Raw genomic sequence first — 7500 nt, forward strand, 5'->3', positions numbered from 1 at the left:
GGAATCGAACCCTGATTCCCCGTTACCCGTGACAACCATGGTAGTCGCATAAACTACCATCGACAGTTGATAAGGCAGACATTTGAAAGATGCGTCGCCGGTGCTAGACCGTGCGATCAGCACAAAGTTATCTAGAATCATCTCGAATGGCGACGGACGGGGCGCGAACCCCGCCGCCGATTGGTTTTTGATCTAATAAAAGCATCCCTCCCGTTGCCGGTCAGGACCTCGTTTGCATGTATTAGCTCTAGAATTGCCACAGTTATCCAAGTAACTATGTACGATCTAAGGAACCAAAACTGATATATTGAGCCATTCGCGGTTTCACCTTAATTCGGCTTTTACTGAGACTTGCATGGCTTAGTCTTTGAGACAAGCATATGATTACTGGCAGGATCAACCAGGGAGCTGTTCATTTCTATATCGCTCCAGGATACGAAGGGCGTCTGAGGCGCGACGGAGTCACCCGCCGCGACACGCTCTTTATGTTCGCACCTATATAACTCACATTCTCGCTCGCTCGAGTTTGCACTCTCGCGATTCACGAGTCTGTTCGTTTTACTTTTAAATTCACTTTTTAACAAGTGAACGCTGGACCTGACGAGACGGACCACATGGATCTTCTCTTTGGCCAAAAATTTTTAATTCCCTTTCGTCAAATATTAACGTACGAGAGCGCACGCCTTCGGCGCGGCAATAGTGGGGACGTGGATTAGAATCCTACGACCGTTCTCGTTTTTGTTCACGGTGTTCTCTGCTTGCGCGGAACTCCAGAGTTTGTAACACGGGCGAAGTGCGATGCTCGCTCAGCCGCACAAAGGAGCTGAACGGCCACACGACGTTGATTTTCGCAAATGTAAAGCCGGCGCGGCATATCGGCCGCCGCAATGTGCGAACGCGGTGAAAAATGTATTTTAGCTAACGCCATGAGAGACGCGCATAATATACGTACGGCGACGGGTGTCGGCGTCTCGCACGCCGGGCCGCCAGCCATGCGGGGAGCCTACGCGCGTTTCAGGCGAAACGTAAATGAGCCGATGGGTAAAACGCGCGGTACGGTCGGGACTTGGCAAATTCTGCGAGATGATTTTATTTTTTCTTTTCTTTTTTCGTTTGAGAAGACGAATATGGAAAGAGATTATGATTGAAAAATTAGACTTATAATTTGGGTAGGAAATATTTTTGTTTTTTTTTTTTATTTTTTATTTTTTATTTTTTTTTTTATTTCACATTCACATTTGGATCGGAAGGAGGGACGAAATAAAAATCGGCGGGGGTGCATTTCGGATCGTCGCTCGGTGGAAATATTCGATAAACGAAAAATTTAAGTTTCACGCGGAGCGCGCTCGCGACCGCCGCGAGACGTCTCGCCGGGAGGGGGCCTCGTTCTCGCATTAAAACTCGGCGAGAGGGTATAAAATATTTCTAAGTTTTTTTGTTTTTTTTTTTTTTTTTAATTTCACATTCACTTTTGAATCGGAAGGAGGAACGAAATAAAAATCGGCGGGGGTGCATTTCGGATCGTCGCTCGGTGGAAATATTCGATAAACGAAAAATTTAAGTTTCACGCGGAGCGCGCTCGCGACCGCCGCGAGACGTCTCGCCGGGAGGGGGCCTCTCTCGTTCTCGCATTAAAACTCGGCGAGAGGGTATAAATTATTTCTAAGTTTTTTTTTTTTTTTTTTTTTTTTTAATTTCACATTCACTTTCGAATCGGAAGGAGGAACGAAATAAAAATCGGCGGGGGTGCATTTCGGATCGTCGCTCGGTGGAAATATTCGATAAACGAATTAAGTTTCACGCGGAGCGCGCTCGCGACCGCCGCGAGACGTCTCGCCGGGAGGGGGCCTCGTTCTCGCATTAAAACTCGGCGAGAGGGTATAAATTATTTCTAAGTTTTTTTTTTTTTTTTTTTTTTTAATTTCACATTCACTTTCGAATCGGAAGGAGGAACGAAATAAAAATCGGCGGGGGTGCATTTCGGATCGTCGCTCGGTGGAAATATTCGATAAACGAAAAATTTAAGTTTCACGCGGAGCGCGCTCGCGACCGCCGCGAGACGTCTCGCCGGGAGGGGGCCTCGTTCTCGCATTAAAACTCGGCGAGAGGGTATAAATTATTTCTAAGTTTTTTTGTTTTTTTTTTTTTTTTAAATTTCACATTCACTTTTGAATCGGAAGGAGGAACGAAATAAAAATCGGCGGGGGTGCATTTCGGATCGTCGCTCAGTGAAGTAAACGAAAAATTTAAGTTTCACGCGGAGCGCGCTCGCGACCGCCGCGAGACGTCTCGCCGGGAGGGGGCCTCGTTCTCGCATTAAAACTCGGCGAGAGGGTATAAAATATTTCTAAGTTTTTTTGTTTTTTTTTTTTTTTTAATTTCACATTCACTTTCGAATCGGAAGGAGGAACGAAATAAAAATCGGCGGGGGTGCATTTCGGATCGTCGCTCAGTGAAGTAAACGAAAAATTTAAGTTTCACGCGGAGCGCGCTCGCGACCGCCGCGAGACGTCTCGCCGGGAGGGGGCCTCGTTCTCGCATTAAAACTCGGCGAGAGGGTATAAATTATTTCTAAGTTTTAATTTTTTTTTTTTTTTTTTAATTTCACATTCACTTTCGAATCGGAAGGAGGAACGAAATAAAAATCGGCGGGGGTGCATTTCGGATCGTCGCTCGGTGGAAATATTCGATAAACGAAAAATTTAAGTTTCACGCGGAGCGCGCTCGCGACCGCCGCGAGACGTCTCGCCGGGAGGGGGCCTCGTTCTCGCATTAAAACTCGGCGAGAGGGTATAAATTATTTCTAAGTTTTAATTTTTTTTTTTTTTTTTTAATTTCACATTCACTTTCGAATCGGAAGGAGGAACGAAATAAAAATCGGCGGGGGTGCATTTCGGATCGTCGCTCAGTGAAGTAAACGAAAAATTTAAGTTTCACGCGGAGCGCGCTCGCGACCGCCGCGAGACGTCTCGCCGGGAGGGGGCCTCGTTCTCGCATTAAAACTCGGCGAGAGGGTATAAATTATTTCTAAGTTTTTTTTTTTTTTTTTTTTTTTTAATTTCACATTCACTTTCGAATCGGAAGGAGGAACGAAATAAAAATCGGCGGGGGTGCATTTCGGATCGTCGCTCGGTGGAAATATTCGATAAACGAAAAATTTAAGTTTCACGCGGAGCGCGCTCGCGACCGCCGCGAGACGTCTCGCCGGGAGGGGGCCTCGTTCTCGCATTAAAACTCGGCGAGAGGGTATAAATTATTTCTAAGTTTTAATTTTTTTTTTTTTTTTTTAATTTCACATTCACTCTTGAATCGGAAGGAGGAACGAAATAAAAATCGGCGGGGGTGCATTTCGGATCGTCGCTCAGTGAAGTAAGCGAAAAATTTAAGTTTCACGCGGAGCGCGCTCGCGACCGCCGCGAGACGTCTCGCCGGGAGGGGGCCTCGTTCTCGCATTAAAACTCGGCGAGAGGGTATAAATTATTTCTAAGTTTTAATTTTTTTTTTTTTTTTTTAATTTCACATTCACTTTCGAATCGGAAGGAGGAACGAAATAAAAATCGGCGGGGGTGCATTTCGGATCGTCGCTCGGTGGAAATATTCGATAAACGAAAAATTTAAGTTTCACGCGGAGCGCGCTCGCGACCGCCGCGAGACGTCTCGCCGGGAGGGGGCCTCGTTCTCGCATTAAAACTCGGCGAGAGGGTATAAATTATTTCTAAGTTTTAATTTTTTTTTTTTTTTTTTAATTTCACATTCACTTTCGAATCGGAAGGAGGAACGAAATAAAAATCGGCGGGGGTGCATTTCGGATCGTCGCTCAGTGAAGTAAACGAAAAATTTAAGTTTCACGCGGAGCGCGCTCGCGACCGCCGCGAGACGTCTCGCCGGGAGGGGGCCTCGTTCTCGCATTAAAACTCGGCGAGAGGGTATAAATTATTTCTAAGTTTTTTTTTTTTTTTTTTTTTTTTAATTTCACATTCACTTTCGAATCGGAAGGAGGAACGAAATAAAAATCGGCGGGGGTGCATTTCGGATCGTCGCTCGGTGGAAATATTCGATAAACGAAAAATTTAAGTTTCACGCGGAGCGCGCTCGCGACCGCCGCGAGACGTCTCGCCGGGAGGGGGCCTCGTTCTCGCATTAAAACTCGGCGAGAGGGTATAAATTATTTCTAAGTTTTAATTTTTTTTTTTTTTTTTTAATTTCACATTCACTCTTGAATCGGAAGGAGGAACGAAATAAAAATCGGCGGGGGTGCATTTCGGATCGTCGCTCGGTGGAAATATTCGATAAACGAAAAATTTAAGTTTCACGCGGAGCGCGCTCGCGACCGCCGCGAGACGTCTCGCCGGGAGGGGGCCTCGTTCTCGCATTAAAACTCGGCGAGAGGGTATAAATTATTTCTAAGTTTTAATTTTTTTTTTTTTTTTTTAATTTCACATTCACTCTTGAATCGGAAGGAGGAACGAAATAAAAATCGGCGGGGGTGCATTTCGGATCGTCGCTCAGTGAAGTAAGCGAAAAATTTAAGTTTCACGCGGAGCGCGCTCGCGACCGCCGCGAGACGTCTCGCCGGGAGGGGGCCTCGTTCTCGCATTAAAACTCGGCGAGAGGGTATAAATTATTTCTAAGTTTTAATTTTTTTTTTTTTTTTTTAATTTCACATTCACTTTCGAATCGGAAGGAGGAACGAAATAAAAATCGGCGGGGGTGCATTTCGGATCGTCGCTCGGTGGAAATATTCGATAAACGAAAAATTTAAGTTTCACGCGGAGCGCGCTCGCGACCGCCGCGAGACGTCTCGCCGGGAGGGGGCCTCGTTCTCGCATTAAAACTCGGCGAGAGGGTATAAATTATTTCTAAGTTTTAATTTTTTTTTTTTTTTTTAATTTCACATTCACTTTCGAATCGGAAGGAGGAACGAAATAAAAATCGGCGGGGGTGCATTTCGGATCGTCGCTCAGTGAAGTAAACGAAAAATTTAAGTTTCACGCGGAGCGCGCTCGCGACCGCCGCGAGACGTCTCGCCGGGAGGGGGCCTCGTTCTCGCATTAAAACTCGGCGAGAGGGTATAAATTATTTCTAAGTTTTTTTTTTTTTTTTTTTTTTTAATTTCACATTCACTTTCGAATCGGAAGGAGGAACGAAATAAAAATCGGCGGGGGTGCATTTCGGATCGTCGCTCGGTGGAAATATTCGATAAACGAAAAATTTAAGTTTCACGCGGAGCGCGCTCGCGACCGCCGCGAGACGTCTCGCCGGGAGGGGGCCTCGTTCTCGCATTAAAACTCGGCGAGAGGGTATAAATTATTTCTAAGTTTTAATTTTTTTTTTTTTTTTTAATTTCACATTCACTCTTGAATCGGAAGGAGGAACGAAATAAAAATCGGCGGGGGTGCATTTCGGATCATCGCTCAGTGAAGTAAGCGAAAAATTTAAGTTTCACGCGGAGCGCGCTCGCGACCGCCGCGAGACGTCTCGCCGGGAGGGGGCCTCGTTCTCGCATTAAAACTCGGCGAGAGGGTATAAATTATTTCTAAGTTTTAATTTTTTTTTTTTTTTTTAATTTCACATTCACTTTCGAATCGGAAGGAGGAACGAAATAAAAATCGGCGGGGGTGCATTTCGGATCGTCGCTCAGTGAAGTAAACGAAAAATTTAAGTTTCACGCGGAGCGCGCTCGCGACCGCCGCGAGACGTCTCGCCGGGAGGGGGCCTCGTTCTCGCATTAAAACTCGGCGAGAGGGTATAAAATATTTCTAAGTTTTTTTGTTTTTTTTTTTTTTTTTAATTTCACATTCACTTTCGAATCGGAAGGAGGAACGAAATAAAAATCGGCGGGGGTGCATTTCGGATCGTCGCTCAGTGAAGTAAACGAAAAATTTAAGTTTCACGCGGAGCGCGCTCGCGACCGCCGCGAGACGTCTCGCCGGGAGGGGGCCTCGTTCTCGCATTAAAACTCGGCGAGAGGGTATAAAATATTTCTAAGTTTTTTTGTTTTTTTTTTTTTTTTTAATTTCACATTCACTTTCGAATCGGAAGGAGGAACGAAATAAAAATCGGCGGGGGTGCATTTCGGATCGTCGCTCAGTGAAGTAAACGAAAAATTTAAGTTTCACGCGGAGCGCGCTCGCGACCGCCGCGAGACGTCTCGCCGGGAGGGGGCCTCGTTCTCGCATTAAAACTCGGCGAGAGGGTATAAATTATTTCCATGTTTATTATTATTTAGTTTATGAATTATTCATTTATTTATTAGGGCTATGTATAGCGTGTGAGCTCGCCAATATATGGCAGTAAAATTTTTATTGTCTTTGAATTTCCTAGAGTTTTAACCATCGAAAAAAAAGAAGATTGCAAATAAAATCAACAGACAATGGAAATTTGATGTGTATTATTTTAATAGATTGTTTATAACAGAAAAATACATAGAGAAATATGCATTTTTATTTTTTGTAATAAAAACATAAAATTTCCATTGTCTGTTGATTTTATTTGCAATCTTCTTTTTTTTCGATGGTTAAAACTCTAGGAAATTCAAAGACAATAAAAATTTTACTGTCATATATTGGCGAGCTCACGGGCTATACTTACGCCATTTATTATTATTAGTTATTATTTATATCAGCTGGTCTCCAGCTGGTCCGACGGTGCGAGCGTCCGCCTTCGTTTATGTTCAATGCAATTCGGACACTTGGCAAATTAACCACGTGTTTTACTTACTAACGGATATTGAAATACATTTTATTTATTTATTTATTTTATTTTGTTTATTAAGAAAAACAACAGCAATACAAAAAAAATATACACAACATAATAAAAAAAACATAAAATAAAGCCAAATCAGTTTTTCACATAAATACAATTATAAAAATCCAGTTCAGTTAAATATCAATTATAGAAGTGCATGTGTGCGAGTTTTTTTTTGTGTGTGAGGATGCGTGTGTAAAAAAGTGGAGTGTGGTTTTGGTAGGTATGTGAATATGTGTGTGATTGTATATGGGTGTGAGGGTAGGTTTAAGGACAGGGTAAGTGTGTATTCGATATGAGTGAATAGAAACAATTTAAAATTATAATGTAAAAATATAAATATATTTTTTTTTATAACGAAACATAATTTTTTTCAAATAATAGTTTTTTAATTTGTAAATTATTTATGTAAATAATTAGAGTCCAGACCGTAAAAATTTTTACTGTCATATATTGGCGAGCTCACGGGCTATACTTACGCCATTTATTATTATTAGTTATTATTTATATCAGCTGGTCTCCAGCTGGTCCGACGGTGCGAGCGTCCGCCTTCGTTTATGTTCAATGCAATTCGGACACTTGGCAAATTTACCACGTGTTTTACTTACTAACGGATATTGAAATACATCATTTGAAAATAATTAGAGTCCAGACCGTACCGTCATGAGCGTTTTGGTTTTTCGACTTTTCACGATGAAAACAAAAACACTTTGAAAAACAAAAATTTGCAAAAAAAAAGGCGAACGCCCGCAC

At 43.0% G+C, this 7500-nt stretch overlaps 1 non-coding gene across 1 annotated transcript in view; it reads right to left on the bottom strand.

Moving 5' to 3' along the window:
• The window catches only part of LOC148272042 (small subunit ribosomal RNA), a 1939-nt gene extending 1532 nt beyond the window's left edge, over positions 1-407 (bottom strand). Inside the window, exon 1 of the ribosomal RNA XR_015824942.1 lies at positions 1-407. This exon is cut by the window's left edge and continues 1532 nt beyond it. This is a non-coding gene — a ribosomal RNA (small subunit ribosomal RNA).
• Between the last annotated feature and the right edge of the window lie 7093 nt (positions 408-7500).

Source organism: Micrasema longulum, unplaced genomic scaffold (assembly GCF_059751315.1).
Source record: "Micrasema longulum isolate JH-2025_06_02 unplaced genomic scaffold, ASM5975131v1 h1tg002518l, whole genome shotgun sequence".
Taxonomy (NCBI): Eukaryota; Metazoa; Arthropoda; class Insecta; order Trichoptera; family Brachycentridae; genus Micrasema; species Micrasema longulum.